This window comes from Aethalodelphis obliquidens, unplaced genomic scaffold (genome assembly GCF_003676395.1).
Source record: "Aethalodelphis obliquidens isolate GAN/ISIS:26980383/991018 unplaced genomic scaffold, ASM367639v1 scaffold8, whole genome shotgun sequence".
Lineage (NCBI taxonomy): Eukaryota > Metazoa > Chordata > Mammalia > Artiodactyla > Delphinidae > Aethalodelphis > Aethalodelphis obliquidens.
The window spans coordinates 50,698,728-50,715,454 of NW_020837952.1; the positions used below are offsets into that span (position 1 = coordinate 50,698,728).

Genomic DNA, 16,727 nt, shown 5'->3' on the forward strand with positions numbered 1-16,727 from the left:
AGCTGAGCCCTTTTCAACTGGTTTGGGGAGAAAATTAAGTCCCAGTGTCCAAAAGTGCCCCTTGTATGTAATGAATAAATTTCTGTCCTGTCCATCTGTAATGGTACAAGTTATGTACCATGCCTGGGAGAAATGTGAAAACAGGCACTCACATCATTTTCTGAGTTCTGTGGTTCAGATGAGGACCCCTAATTGCAAACCACTTCCCCCCTCTGAGCCTCAGTTGTCTCATCTATAAAACCACTGGGTGGAATCAGATGAACTTGGGATTTCTTGCCAGCTATAATTTGCAATAATTTCATTTTAAAAAGCAGTATTTTGGGTCTAGGATGGGTCACATACTTCCCCAGGTTATTCCATTTAGTCATGAAATGAAGAGGGATGTAAATAAAGATTTTTTTTTTTTAAATAAAAGAGAAACTGGAATTTCCCACCATTAGTTGCTTTCCACAACGGTGGTATTCAATAAACATTAGGTGAGTGGCGCACACACAGAGTATTATTCTAGCTTGAGACTTCATTGAGCCTACAATCTAGTTGGAAGTATGAGAACCACAACTGCAAAACCAAGAAACATCCTAGAGAGTGGGGCATAGAGTCTAGGTGGTCAGGTGGAGGAGGGGTGAGCCGGCAGGAAGAGATCTACTTATTCCCCAACCCACCTCAAATCCCTGCTTCTCTGCAGACACATTACACTCTGAGCACTTGCTGTATGCCAAACACTGGCTGGGTGCTTTGCCTTCTTATTCCATTTAATTCTCCCAAGAGCTCTGCCAGAATCCAAGAGGCACATAGATATTGAGCCACAATCTACGACCCCATGGTTTGTGCAGCTACAGAGCCTGCAATCCTTCCCTAGTAGCACAGCTCTGTCCCTGGCTTCTAGCTGCCCTTGAAGGAGAGATGCTGGTTGTCCCTCTAAGGGCATCATGCCCTTTGACAGTCAAGAACCACAGAGTCAGATCTCCTAGGGACACCTCAGCTTGCAGAGCGCCCCCAGCAGAGGGGTCCCACATTCAGCTGAGGAGTGTAGCACAGCCCTTGACACACAAGCTGGGAAGTCCCCGAGACAAGAGGGTCAGAGATTTGTACAGCTGGAGGCCCTGGGGAAAGGCCTGGCAGCAGCTGAAACTAACTGACTCCATCTGGAAGCAAAGTCCCTCCAGGGACATGGAGAGAGGAAAGCAGACAGGAAGTGGCTGATCTGCCTGTTCCCGGGAAGCTGCAAGGCCTGAGAGACATTGTTCCCTGGAAACCAAAGATCTGGTGTTTCTCAGCGAGTGCTCCTGGCACCCCTGCATCACACTCACCTGGCATGTTGGAAAAGGGGATTTGGGGGCCACAAACATAGTGAATCCAAATCCTGGGAAACAGGAATCTACATGTTAGACAAGCTTGTCAGACAGTTCTGATGCTCACTAAGGTTTAGGAATAGAAAATTCCACTTTCCTGAAACGGTTCTAGCTAGTTCTTCATTAGATGCGCTACTCATTTCTGCCATTTTGCCCATCAGTGACTCTTAACCCCAGGAGAAAAATAATAAAGAGGTTAGTATCTATTGAGTGCTCATCAAGTGTCCCATATTCTTCTAAACACTTTAGACAGATCAATTCATTTAAAATCCTCACAGCATCCTTATAAGGTAAGTACTATCATTAGCTTCACATTACATATAAGAGAACTGAGGCACAGAGAGGCTAAGAAACTTTTAAAAGTCACACAGTAAGTGGTTGGGCTCAAATATGGACTCCAGTGGTCTGACTCCCAAACTTGAGGTCTGAACCCTTGTGACACACAAACACTATGGGAGCTTCTGTTTATTTGAAGAGCCACTTGGTGCCAGACCCTGTGTCCAGGCACTTCATTTATTCAGCACACGTTAACTAAAAGTCTACTATGTACCAAAACTGCTCTAAGCTCTGGCCAGCCTGGGACTAGGATGAGGTGAGTGAAGCTCTCACCTTGGGCACAAAATTTGAAGGAGGGGTGCCCCCAAATTCAGTAATCAAGATAAATAATATTTTAAGGCAGTATTAAAAAAAACTAAATTGGTAAGGTGTGGCCCATGGCTGGCCACCTGTTTTTGGAAGTAAGTTTTATTAGGGGGGATAAAGAAAGAACAAAACACTAAAAAATCGATGCCCTAATGGAGCTCATAAAAATGATATCATCTGGTCCTTACAATCCAAAGTCCCAAAGGGCAGGTATTAATATCACTGCTCTTTCACATCTACTACTCTCCCTATAGGTAGCTAATGATGATTCAGGCTGACAACATGCCAGACACTGTTTTTTAAGTGCCTTACAAATATTATTTTATTCCTCACAATCTCCCTATAAGGAAGGGAAGGATCATTACCATCCCCATTTTGCAAATGGTGAAACTAAAGCACAGAGACGTTTTGTAATTTGTCCAAGGTCAACACAGCCAACAAAGGGCAGAGCCAGGATTTGAACCCAGGTAGCCACATTCCAGAAGCCATATCCTTAACAAGAAGTTAGCAAACTACAACCCATAGGCCAGATATGGCCAAATCCAGCCTACCACCTAGTTTTGTAAATAAGGTTTTATCGGCACACGCTTACACTCATTCATTTATGTATTGTGAACGTCCACTTTCATGCCGCAACCACAGAGCTGAGTAGTGGGGACTGAGACCATATGGGCTGCAAAGCTGAAAGTATTTGCTACATGGCCCTTTACAGAAAAAGCATGCTGGCCCTTGCCTTTAACCACTGTGGAATACCCTGTGATCAGCATGTGAAGTTATGCCCACAGTCAGAAGGAAACAGAGATGGGATATGAAGCCAGGTGTGTCTCTGAAAACAGTAACTTTTCAGCTCTGCATGGCTATGTACACTCTGTACCCCCATGGGTGCCAATACCTCCTGCCTGGCCCAGGGAAGGTGCTCCATTAATGTTCACTGAGTGAACAGTATGAGCATATCATATTGCGGTAAGGCCAGTCAAGCCCAGAGAAACAATTAGGTGGACACTACCGGGGAATGTCCAGTCTTTCTGTGGCACCCATTACAAGAGTTTTGGGGTCTCCTTGCCATGATAACTTACCCTAACAGCCTAAATTAATTTGGAGGTTTACAGTGTTTTCAGGATGTCTTAATTATCTTTGTTCCTAGTATGCTGCCCATCCCAGGTTAGAGTATCTCAATGGTCTCCATCAAAATCCAAGGGTTATGATTTCTTCCCTTCTGCTAACTTTGGGGGATTTTTGTTCTTCTTTCTCTACTTGCTTTAGGTGTAAGGCTAGGTTGGTTGAGATTTTTCTTGTTTCTTGAGGTAGGATTGTATTGCTATAAACTTCCCACTTAGAACTGCTTTTGCTGCATCTCATAGCTTTTGGGTTGTTGTGTTTTCATTGTCATTTGTTTCTAGGTATTTTCTCATTTCCTCTTTGATTTCTTCAGTGATCTCTTGGTTATTTAATAGCATTTTGTTTAGCCTCCATGTGTTTGTATTTTTTACAGTTTTTTTTCTGTAATTGATATCTAGTCTCATAGCTTTGTGGTCAGAAAAGATACTTCATATGATTTCAATTTTCTTAAATTTACCGAGGCTTGATTTGTGACCCAAGATATGATCTATCCTGGAGAATGTTCCACAAGCACTTGAGAAGAAAGTGTATTCTGTTATTTTTGGATGGACAGTTCTATAAATATCAATTAAGTCCATCTTATCTAATGTGTCATTTAAAGCTTGTGTTTCCTTATTTTCTGCCTGGATGATCTGTCCATTGGTGAAAGTGGGGTGTTAAAGTCCCCTATTATTATTGTGTTACTGTCGATTTCCCCTTTTATGGCTGTTAGCATTTGCCTTATTTATCAAGGTGCTCCTATGCTGGATGCATAAATAATCATAATTCTTATATCTTCTTCTTGGATTGATCCCTTGATCATTATGTATTGTCCTTCCTTGTCTCCTATAATAGTCTCTATTTTAAAGTCTATTTTGTCTGGTATGAGAATTGCTGCTCCAGCTTTTTTTTGATTTCCATTTGCATGAAATATCTTTGTCCATCTCCTCACTTTCAGTCTGTATGTGTCCCTAGGTCTGAAGTGGGTCTCTTGTAGACAGCATATATACCAGGTCTTATTTTTGTATCCATTCAGCCAGTCTATGTCTTTTGGGTGGAGCATTTAATCCATTTACATTTAAGGTAATTATCAATATGTATGTTCCTATTACCCTTTTCTTAATTGTTTTGGGTTTGTTTTTGTAGGTCTTCTCCTTCTCTTGTGTTTCATGCTTAGAGAAGTTCCTTTAGCATTTGTTGTAAAGCTGGTTTGGTGGTGCTGAATTCTCTTAATTTTTGCTTGTCTGTAAAGGTTTTAATTTCTCTGTGGAATCTGAATGAGATCCTTGCTGGGTAGAGTAATCTTGATTGTAGGTTTTTCCCTTTCATCACTTTAAATATGTCCTGCCACTCCCTTCTGGCTTGCAGAGCTTCTGCTGAAAGATCAGCTGTTAACCTTATGAGGATTCCCAAAGATCAGACCAGAAATAAATGAAAACGAAAAGAAGGAAACAATGGCAAAGATCAATAAAACTAAAAGCTGGTTCTTTGAGAAGATAAACAAAATTGATAAACCATTAGCCAGACTCATGAAGAAAAAAAGGGAGAAGACTCAAATCAACAGAATTAGAAGTGAAAAAGATTCAAATAAACAGAATTAGAAATGAAAAAGGAGAAGTAACAACTGACACTGCAAAAATACAAAGGATATGAGAGATTACTGCAGGCAACTATATACCAATAAAATGGACAACCTGGAAGAAGTGGACAAATTTTTAGGAAAGCACAACCTTCCAAGACTGAACCAGGAAGAAATAGAAAATATGAACAGACCAATCACAAGCACTGAAATTGAAACTGTGATTAAAAATCTTCCAAAACAAAAAAGCCCAGGACCAGATGGCTTAACAGGTGAATTCTATCAAACATTTAGAGATGAGCTAATACCTATCCTTATCAAACTCTTCAAAAATATAGCAGAGGGAGGAACACTCACAAACTCATTCTATGAGGCCACCATCACCCTGATACCAAAAGCAAAGATGTCACAAAAAAAGAAAACTATAGGCCAATATTACTGATGAACATAGATACAAAAATCCTCAACAAAATACTAGCAAACAGAATCCAACAGCACCTTAAAAGGATCATACACCATGATCAAGTGGGGTTTATCCCAGGAATGCAAGGATTCTTCAATATATGCAAATCAGTGTATTACTCCATACTAACAAATTGAAGGATAAAAAGCATATGATCATCTCAATAGATGAAGAAAAAGCTTCACAAAAAAAGCTTGACAAAATTCAACACCCATTTATGTTAAAAACTCTCCAGAATGTAGGCATACAGGGAACCTACCTCAACATAATAAAGGCCATATATGACAACCCCACAGCCAACATCATTCTCAATGGTGAAAAACTGAACGCATTTCCTCTAAGATCAGGAACAAGAGTAGGTTGTCCACTCTCACCACTATTATTCAACCTAATTTTGGAAGTTTAGCCACAGCAATCAGAGAAGAAAAAGAAATAAAAGGAATCCAAATTGGAGAAGAAGAAGTAAAACTGTCACTGTTTGCAGATGACATGATGCTATACATAGAAAATCCTAAAGATGCTACCAGAAAACTACTAGAGGTAATCAATGAATCTGGTAAAGTAGCAGGATACAAAATTAATGCACAGAAATTTCTTGCATTCCTATACACTAACGACAAAAAATCTGAAAGAGAAATTAAGGAAATACTCCCATTTACCATTGCAACAAAAATAAAATACCTAGGAATAAACCTACTTAAGGAGACAAAAGACCTGTATGCATAAAACTATAAGACACTGATGAAAGAAATTAAAGACGATACAAACAGATGGAGAGATATACCATGTTCTTGGATTGGAAGAATCAATATTCTGAAAATGACTGTACTAGTCAAAGCAATCTACAGATTCAATGCAATCCCTATCAAACTACCAATGGCATTTTTCACAGAACTAGAACAAAAAATTTCACAATTTGTATGGAAACACACAAGACCCCAAATAGCCAAAGCAATCTTGAGAAAGAAAAATGGAGCTGGAGGAATCAGGCTCCCTGACTTCAGACTATACTACAAAGCTACAGTAATCAAGACAGTATGGTACTTGCACAGAAACAGAAATATAGATCAATGGAACAGGATAGAAAGCTCAGAGATAAACCCACACCCCTATGGTCACCTTATTTTTGATAAAGGAGGCAAGAATATACAATGGAGGAAAGACAGCCTCTTCAATAAGTGATGCTGGGAAAACTGGACAGCTACATGTAAAAGAGTGAAATTGGAACACTTCCTAACACCATACACAAAAATAAACTCAAAATGGATTAAAGATCTAAATGTAAGGCCAGACGCTATAAAACTCTTAGAGGAAAACATAGGCAGAACACTCTATGACATAAATCACAGCAAGATCCTTTTTGACCTACCTCCTAGAGAAATATAAATAAAAACAAAAATAAACAGATGGGACCTAATGAAACTTTTGCACAGCAAAGGAAACCATAAATAAGACGAAAAGACAAGCCTCAGAATGGGAGAAAATATTTGCAAATGAAGCAACTGACAAAGGATTAATCTCCAAAATATACAAGCAGCTCATGCAGCTTAATATCAAAAAAAGAACAACACAATCCAAAAATGGGTGGAAGACCTAAACAGACATTTCTCCAAAGAAGATATACAGATTGCCAACAAACACATGAAAGGGTGCTCAACATCACTAATCATTAGAGAAATGCAAATCAAAACCACAATGAGGGATCACCTTACACCGGTCAGAATGACCACCATCAAAAAATCTACAAATAATAAATGCTGGAGAGGGTGTGGAGAAAAGGGAACCCTCTTGCACTGTTGGTGGGAATGTAAATTGATACAACCACTATGGAGAACAGTAAGGAGGCTCCTTAAAAAACTAAAAATAGAACTACCATATGAGCCAGCAATCCCACTACTGGGCATATACCTTGAGAAAACCATAATTCCAAAAAGACATGTACCACAATGTTCATTGCAGCTCTATTTACAATAGCCAGGACATGGAAGCAATCTACGTGTCCACCAACAGATGAATAAAGATGTGGCACATATATACAATGGAATATTCCTCAGCCATAAAAAGAAACGAAATTGAGTTACTTGTAGTGAGGTGAATGGACCTAGAGTCTGTCATACAGCGTGAAGTAAGTCAGAAAGAGAAAAACAAATACCATATACTAACACATATATATGGAATCTAAAAAAAAATGGTTCTGATGAACCTAGGGGCAGGACAGGAGGCAAACGTAGAGAATGGACTTGAGGACACGGGGATGGGGAAGGGTAAGCTGGGACGAAGTTAGAGAGTAGCACTGACATATATAAACTACCAAACGTAAAATAGATAGCTAGTGGGAAGCAGCCGCATAGCACAGGGAGATCAGCTAGGTGCTTTGTGACCACCTAGAGGGGTGGGATAGGGAGGGTGGGAGGGAGACGCAAGAGGGAGGGAATATAGGGATATATGTATACATATAGCTGACTCACTTTGTTATAAAGCAGAAACTAACACAACATTGTAAAGCAATTATACTCCAATAAAAATATTTTTAAAATAAATAAATTAATATTTAAATTTAAAAAATAAATAAATAAATCCAAGGGTTAGTCTCAACACCCAGACTAAACTGCTTTGCCCTTGACCCTAGAGGTCAGGGTCCTAAGCCTTAAGACTTGGTCTAAATCAAAAGAATGAGGATTTGGGAGTTGGAGAACCCTGGTTAAATTCTGGTTCCTTCTCCTCCATCAGCTCTGTGCCTCTGAGCCCGTTTCTTCACCTCTCTGAACCTCAGCTTCCTAACCTGTGCCATACAGTTCACTGAAGGGAGAAGAGCCATACAAAGCTCCCCGGAACACAACAGGCCTCAGTGGATGGCCCCAATTCTTTATTATGATGATGGAGACAGTTCAGGAGAGCTGTCTGCTGAAAGACCCCAAATCCATTATGCATGTTTTATCTTTGTGCTCCCAAAGTCTTGAATAAACAATGTCTTCATCCAGTATTTAAAAGACACTAAATCGGCCTCAAAGTAACCACCCCCTCCCACCCCAGCTGAAACTTGGCTGGCTCTATACTTGGCTGCTGGCCTGAATTTCCAAGTACTGTTGGTTTAGCATTTCTCAAATGTACCCCATTAACACTGCGAACCGGTCAGCTCTCCCTCCTCTCTGAGCTCAGGTCTGACCAGCACAGTGAGAGATGGAGCCAGCAGTGCGAGGCCAGCCTCCCCGACTTGCCTTTGTGAAGCAGGGTGGTGCTGGGGTCGGTCTGCCTGGGATTGGGGGCACCTGTCAGCATTTGCATGAAGGGGTACAGCCAGGTCAGATGCAGACATAGGCAGTGTGCTTGGAGACCGGGAGAAAGCGCAATGGAATGAGGGGGTCTGGGAAATGTGAACAAAATATATTCTCCCGGTTGCCTCTTGAGGGGAAAAAACAAGACCTTGAACGAGGCTGAGCAAAAAGCCACTGCTCTGGGAATCAGGAAATAGCTCTGCCCTGGCACAGTCTCCAACTCATTCGCTGTGTGTCTCTGAGCAAGGTACTTGCTCCTTCTGTGGCACATTTATTTAAAGATAAATGGATTAGTCTGGGCCACATTTTAAAACTCTTGCTTGGCAGCAGAATTCTTTCTCAAACAAAATTTTACTTGGAATTTTACTATATAAATAGATGAAAGTGGAACTGGTTCTCTGGGTAAAGGTGGCAGGAGTGGGAAAAGGGGGAGCTGGAATCTTGCCCACTAAGCCCTGCTAACAATCTGAAAGACACCAGGAGGTAGCTCTGTGGAAAGGGTTTGAGAACCACGTGACATAGTATATGATCTATAAAATCTCATGTGCTGGCAGCTTCTGATCCTGGTAGCTGCAGCTGCTACTGCTGATAACAGTAATGCCTTTTATTTGTTGAGCACTTTCTTTGTGCCAGGGCTGGAACTGAGTTCTACATGCTTTACTTTGAGAGTCAGTAGCGAGCCCTGATTCAGAGCCCTAATTCAAATTCCAGCTTCACCAATTTAGCAGCTGTGTGACGGTGGGCAAGTTAGTTAATCTTTCTGTGCCTCAGAGTCTTCATATGGAAAATAGATTGTTCCCAGGATTAAAGCAATTACTCTCCATAAAGGTGCCTAGAACAGTGGCAGGCACATAGTAAGCAACCGATGTTAGCCACTTTTCTCATGACTGAATAAATTATTATATTTAATTTTTATAAGCACCACTCGGTTTCACAGATGAGAGAATTGAGGCTCAGAGAGGTGAAGTGAGTGCCCCTAGGTCACACAGTTAGTAGGTGATGGAAGGAAGACCTGAATCCAAGTATGCTCAACTGTGCTGCCTGTGGTCTTAACACTCAGCCAGAACTGCTTTGTTCTTGACCCTAGAGGGCAGGGTCTTGGTCCTAGTAATTTGCTTAAGGAGTTCCAAGCCTAGATGGAAGGGTAGTTAACAATGACTATAGTGATTTATGCTTGCAGGAGTTCTGGGGTCAGCAGGGTCTAGAGCCTGGACATCCTAGCGAATGCAAATTCCAAGCAGAGAGAAGGTGTTTGTGGTCTCCAGAGCCCAGGGCTAACTGATGGTCTCTACTAGAAAAAGGGCAGAAGCAGCCCCAAGCTAAAGCACAGGTGAGCAGAGACCTGGCTGACTTTTAGCCCCCACCTGGAGGGCACCATACATGACTCTGAGCAGTCCACAAGCTGTACAACCTTACACAACGACCCTTACTCTTCTCCTGCCTCAGCATTTGGTGTGGAGAAGCTCAGGGAGAGAATGGATGTGGCTGCATGAGTAAGACAAAGACTGGTCTCAGCCTTGCCCTGATACCTGTGGGAGCCTGGGATGAGGGGAAGGAGCATGGAGGCTGTGAGGTCAGGAAGCTCTGCATGATTGCCCAAAGCAAGTGCAAGCCACACAGTCACTTTATCTCTTTGTGCTTCTTTCTCTCAGCACGGAGGGTGGCAATAAAAGATGGCTGTATGGCTCTCTCTGGGGAGCTGAATGGGAGCCAAACCATCATATGGTGAACAAATGCTGTGATCGCCCAACTGCAGAGCAGCTGCTGCAAATTATTAAATGGCACCAACCTTTGCCTTGACTACTGACCCCTGGAAATGAGTAGCCACCCACCCACCCAGCAAGCCCCAGTACCCTGCCACCAACAGAGGCCCAAACACAGGCTCCAGCATTAAAAAAAAATCAGGGGGTGTGGTATAGCTGTAAGAACACAGCTTTAAATTCAGACAGAGCTGTATACAAATGCCAACTCCACCCCTCATGAGCTGTGGGACTTTGGGTAAGATACTGAACTTCTCTGAGCCTCAATTTCCCACCTATAAAATATAGCTTATGTACTGATCATGCAAGGAGGATGTAAGAATTAGAAATAATAAATGTAAAGTATCCAGCACAGTACCTAAGACACAGTAAGTGCTTAAACAGCTATATACATAGTGCCTTCACTGATTCAATGAAGACGGACTCCAAGCCCACTGAGTACCAGGCACAGTAAATATCATGGGGGAGGGTTAAGTGGTTTCCCTGAGTGACACTTGAGCTGAGATCTGAAGGACAAGCAGGAGTTTTCTAGGTAAAATAGGGAGGAAAGAACTTTCCAGGCAGATGGAACAGAATATGTGAAACCTATGACGGGAAAGAATAGGTGAGGGTTGAAGAACTGATCAAGAGTTGATGTGGCTGATGCAGAGACAGCAAAAGGAGGCTGGCAGGGTGGGTGGGGCCAGACCACACAAGCCACAGTAAAGATTTTGGTCTAACAGTATAAAGAACGTATTGAATGGTTCTAACTGATGAAACGACACAATCAAATTAGTGTTTTAAAAAGCTCACTTTAAGAGAGTACATACTGTGTGATTCCAACTTTATGACATTCTAGAAAAGGCGAAACTATAGAAACAGTAAAAAGATTAGTGGTCACCAGGGGTTATGGAGGAGGGAGGAATGAATAAACAGAGCACAGGGGATTATTAGGGCAGTGAAACTGTCCCGTACGATAATATAATGGTGGATACGTGTCATTATATATTTGTCAAAACCCACAGAATGTATGACACCAAGAATGAAGTCTAGCATAAACTATGGACTTTGGGTGATAACGATGTTTCCGTGTAGCTTCGTCAATCGGGATACAGGTACCACTCTGGTGGGAGATGTGGATAATGGGGGAGGCCGTGTGTGTCAGAGGACAGGGGGCACATGGGAACTCTGTGTACTTTCCTCTCAATTTTGCTGTGAACCTAAAACCTCTCTAAAAATATAAAGTCTATTAATTTTAAAAAAAGAGAGAAAAACAGTCTGGCTGTGGTATAGAGAATAGATTGGAGGCGAGCAGGGGAGAATGCAGAAGACTAGTTAGGTTTTTCTATTGTTGTGCTGGGTTCCTTTGGGACAAGTTACATAAGCTCTGAGAGCTTCAGTTTCTCCATCTGTGATACGGGAACAAGAATATAAAGTGACACAGGGTATAGGAAGTGCCTCACAGAAAGCCTGGCACAAGGCAGGTGTTCAGTTCACTCTGGCAGAACGTGAAAGAATGAGCATGATGCTGGGAAGAATGGCAAACGATGTCAGGATCCAGAGCTTTTTGTGGGGGGATAGTGGGCATCCTGCGATGGTGTTTTGTAGCAGGTAAAAAGTCTCAGTGTCTATTGGCAGGCGCAAAAGGATTTAGCAGAGTGTATGGCCAAGGGCTAAAGCTGTGTTTTGTGCTTTGGGGGAAATAAATCATAATATAACAGCTAAAACTCACTGACTGCTAACTACATGGCAGGTCCTATCGTAAGTGCCTTTTGTGAATTAGTTCCTTTCATTCTTTCAACTGTACCTCAGGTTAGGAACTATTATTATCTCTACTTTGTATCTGGTGAAACTGAAACACAGAAAGGACCATCAACTTGCCCCGTATAAGTGACAGAGCTGGTTTAAAAGAAAATCAAAGGATACAAACCTGAGTTCACTGAGGAAATAGGTTTTATAAGCACAGAACCATCGTGAAATGGCACAAGAGACGAGCTGTGACCAAGGACCCAATCACGGTGGGAAGAAGTATGGTAGAGCCCTTAAGGCCATGGGTTTTGAATGAGCCTTCCTGGGTTTAAACCCTGGCTGCTCCACTTACTTAGGCAAGTTATTTAGCTACTCTGTGACTCAGTTTCTGTTTCTGTAATATGGGGATAGTAACAGGCCATACCATTTTTAGTCAATATATGTTTCAGAACAAAGAAGGACAACAGGAACTTCTAAAAGAGCAAGCTTGGGGCTTTAAACAGGGGTGGGGCTCAAACCTGGCACCCAACCCACAGTTATCAAGTACCACACTAGATGCCAGCTTGTTGCAGTGATGAAAACAACATGACCTCTGCCCTCAAGGACCTCCCAGTCTGGGGTGGGGAGATAGGTACAAATGCAGAAAATAAATCAAAAGGCAGGATATAAGAATTAGTCACTTGTTCAACCAAAATGATGCCAGTCACCATTCGAGACACTAGAGATGTAGTGACTGGCAAAACAGACAAGTTCCCTGCCCTCAAAGAGCTTATGTTCTAGTGCTGGAGATAGGCAACGAACACAAACAAACATAGCAGCAGTGATGACTGCTGTTAATTAAAAAATAAAGCAGGATGAGGGCTTAGAGAGCCATGTGGGAGGTTATTTCGGATAGGATGGTCAGAGAAGGAAGTGGTAGCACCTGAGTAAGGCCAAAATGTCACAAGGGGTGAGCTGTGTTCATATCTGGGAGAAAAGTTTCCCACGCTGAGAGAATAGCAAGCGCTAAGGCCCTGAGGAGGGGAGAATACACTTGACCTGTTTAAAGAACGGCACAGAATAGGAGGACTGGTGTGGCTGATGGGGACGAAGCTGGAGAGACAGAGGAAGTCTAGACCACAGGGTGCCTACCGAGCACGGTCAGGACTGTGAATTCCACTCTAGGAGGGATGGGAAGCCCTTGGCAGGTTTTTTGGGTTTTTTTTAATTAATTAATTTATTTTTGGCTGTGCTGGGTCTTCGTTGCTGTGCGTGGGCTTTCTCTAGTTGTGGTGAGCCGGGGCGGGGGGGGGGTCTACTCTTCATTGCAGTGCACGGGCTTCTCATTGCAGTGGCTTCTCTTGTTGCGGAGCATGGGCTCTAGGTGCGGGCTTCAATAGTTATGGCATGTGGGCTCAGTAGTTGCGACTCATGGGCTCTGGAGCACAGGCTCAATAGTTGTGGCGCATGGGCTTAGTTGCTCCGTGGCATGTGGGACCTTCCCGGACCAGGGCTTGAACCCGTGTCCCCTGAATTGGCAGGCGGATTCTTAACCACTGCGTCAGTAGGGAAGTCCGCCTTGGCAGGTTTTAAACATGGGCTTGGCATCTGATTTAATTTCAGAAGAATCACTCTGGCTGCTGTGTATAGAGAATGGATTGAAATGGGCCATGGTGGACTAACGTGTCTTTGAATTCTTTGCTGCTCCTTTCATTAACAAGTGGGATCTCCTTAAATCTAGTTTTCCCCTATGCTTGTCTCTGACCACTAGCATGTGGCAGAAGTGACGCTGTGAAACTCCTAACTCTGGCCTTTAAGATATTTACACCTTCTATCCCTCTTGTAACTTGTCCTCTTGAATACCAGCTGCTGTATGAGAAGTCTCACTATCCTGAGACCACACTGCTGGGAGAAAGTGCAACAGCCACGTGGAGAAAGAGAGACCACATGGAGGAGCACCAAGGCACCAGAGACATGGACATGAAGGTGACAGGACCTTCCAGCCCAGCCAAGCCACAAGGCATGCAGCAGCAGAACTGCCTGTTCCAGCCCTCCAGACTCCTGACCCACAGACTGCAAGCAAATAAAATGATTGAGGTTTTAAGCCATGAGGTTTTGGGGTGGTTCGTTACACAACAATTGATAACTGAGGCAGAGGCAAGGAGGCCAGTGAGAAGGGTACTGCAGAAATCCAGGTGAAGGAGAAAGGTGATTTTGGTCTACGGTAGGAATGGGAGTGGAGAATCAAAAAAATGCTGATATGAGAAAAAGTTTTACACACACACATCATCATCATCATCATCGGGAGGAACTCAGGGGTCTGGAGTCCCTGTATCACCTAGAGAGGATGGCTCCAGTTCCATCTCTGAGGCTATCTCATTCAATGAAGGGTTGACTGTCCAAGGGTTGACTTCCTTTTCAGAAACTTCACTGCCATCAGGACAAACACTACAGAAGGTAAAGGGATATATTCCAGAATGCCTGGAAATAGGCTTAACAGCACAGAAATACTCTTCATTAGCAAAATGAAGACATATCAGAGAAAACTGTTCGTCTTAATATAACATCTAACGTTTATACACTACTTCATAATTTATCAAGTATGCTCATACCTATTACCTCTTTTGATTCTATCCACTGTCCTGTGAAGTTAGAATTGCCATCCTCATGTACAAATGAGGAAACACACTCAGAAAGGAAACACTGTTCTAAAGCCCCGTAGTCAGTAACTAGTAGAGCTAGACTTTGAACCTGTAACTTCTTCAAGCAAGTTCAATTTATTTTTGTATATGACTGTTGCTAATATTTCCACATTTACTTTAAAACTACACAGAATAAGATCAAATAATGTATCATTCCATTCTGTGTTTTAGTTGTCTGCCTGTGGCTCTTCTTCGTAGGCTAGTTGTGCAATGGATTTTAAAGCAAAGTCCTTGGACTCCTGGTCTTGAAATCTTGTAGGTGGAGTTTGACAACATGCAGATTCCTGGGCCCCATCCAGGAACCAGACTTTCTGGTAATGGGGCCTAAGCACCTGTATTTTAATAAATAGGCCCGGTGGGGGGGAGAGGGGGTGTCTTAAATTATTCGCCTTCGTGGGAAAGGTTGAAAGTCACTGAACCGGTGGGTCAATCAGCCCTTCGGAAGCAGATGGACATGCTTAAATGAAGAGACAGAGTCTGAAAACATTGAGCAAACTGTAAATGGATCACTCCTCCATGTTGCCTGGGGTGAGGAAGGGGGCCTAGACAGTCTTCTCCTTCCCCTCCCCCGTCCACCAGACTCACTCAGGGGCCAGGAAAGAAAGAGTGTGCAGAAGGAGTCGTGGGGTGGGAGGGCGAGGAAGGGGCAGGCTGAACATTTCGAGAGCAGCCACTATGTTTCAGGCATTAGCAGACTTCCTCTTTCGGCCCTAAAGTAGGCAACACTTCCATTTTACAGTTGAAGAACATGGGAATCAGGGAATGAGGTTACTTGTGCAGTCACACAAATAGTAAGTGGGGAGTCAAGATTCGAACCCAGGATCACCTAGCACTAATGCTAGTGTTGTTTCTAGCATCAAGCTGTGCCGACCAGGTAGAAGGGAAGTGACATGAAGTCATGGGAGTTTGAACCCCACTCCCCTACTCATTCTCTGTGTGACCTTGGACCAGGCATTACCCTTCTCAGAAGATGTTCCTTCACTTCTTTCAAAAAGGGGATCAAATTACCTGCCATTGAGAAGTCCCCAGGTACCCGGTAGCCTGTTAGTAAAAGGTGATGGCTTCTGAATGAGAAACAGGACGCCAAAGTCAAAAGGGTGAAGTAATCATCGGGCAACTTCTCCCACAGTGGATCACGTCAGGTTGGGAGCAGGTGCCCCGGGATGGCAGAGTGGGACCCAGTGCGGGAGCCATTCCTGGGAGTAGCCACAGCATGTGGGAAGGAAGGTGCGTGTGGGGCGGGCAGGGGCTCTCTGGTGGCCTCTGAGGTCTCTCCCATCCCCAATTTCTATGATCCTGGGAAGCAGGAGCCACACTGCTTTTCTCTGTCAGTGCTCTGCTCCCACTCCTGGGGGAGCTGGCAGATCTGCTGCTGGCTTGTTGGCTGGAGGCGCATGGGGAGCGGAGCCTGGCATTTCTTTACAGGCTCTCACTGTCTCTTTCTTGTGCTGCTTTCTTCCCGTTCCCACGCCCCACCTCTGCAAGTCCCCAGGGATTCTGCTTTCTCCTGCAGTGCTGAGGGCAAAGGCCTTGGGCAAAGAGATAGATCGGGCCTTCCCCCACCAAGGCTGCTCTGCTGGGACCCTCAATGCCTCATTGTCCCTGGCCTCCCAGACCCCGTCCCCTCCCAGGGAGAGAAGGCGGTGGGCGGTGTGCTGGTCAGCAAGTCCACGCCTGGTGCAAGCTGGCTGGGGTCCTCTCAGTTGTGAGCTTTTTACTTTGCAAAGTTGTGGGATTCTTATTCATTTGAAGAGTCGGCCAGTCCTGAATGCCTTCAGCAAAGATTTCGGCACTGAGCCAGGCGCTTGGGGTACAACTTGGAAAAACAGTCCTTAACCTGATCCTCTAGGAAGGTCCAGTCCAGTGGGAGACATGAGAAGTAAATAATGATTAGTGTTCTCCTGAATCCATCACAATGCAGGGAGAGCAGTAAGAACAAGAACACAGAGCCACTGGTTGTGTTGGTTCATTCCTTCATTCATTGAACAAATAATTATTGGGAAACTGATACATGACAGGCCCTGTTCTAGGGGCTGGGAATATGGGGGAGCAAAACAAAGTCCCTGCCTACACGGTCTTCTCTTCTAGAAAATAATACAATAAAATAAATTATATAAATAGCACATCTTATCTATATCTGTAATATAAT

At 43.5% G+C, this 16,727-nt stretch overlaps 1 protein-coding gene across 2 annotated transcripts in view; it reads right to left on the reverse strand.

Moving 5' to 3' along the window:
- The window catches only part of SYN3 (synapsin III), a 412,466-nt gene that overhangs the window by 330,676 nt on the left and 65,063 nt on the right, over nt 1-16,727 (reverse strand). The gene's annotated exons all lie outside the window — the stretch shown is intronic.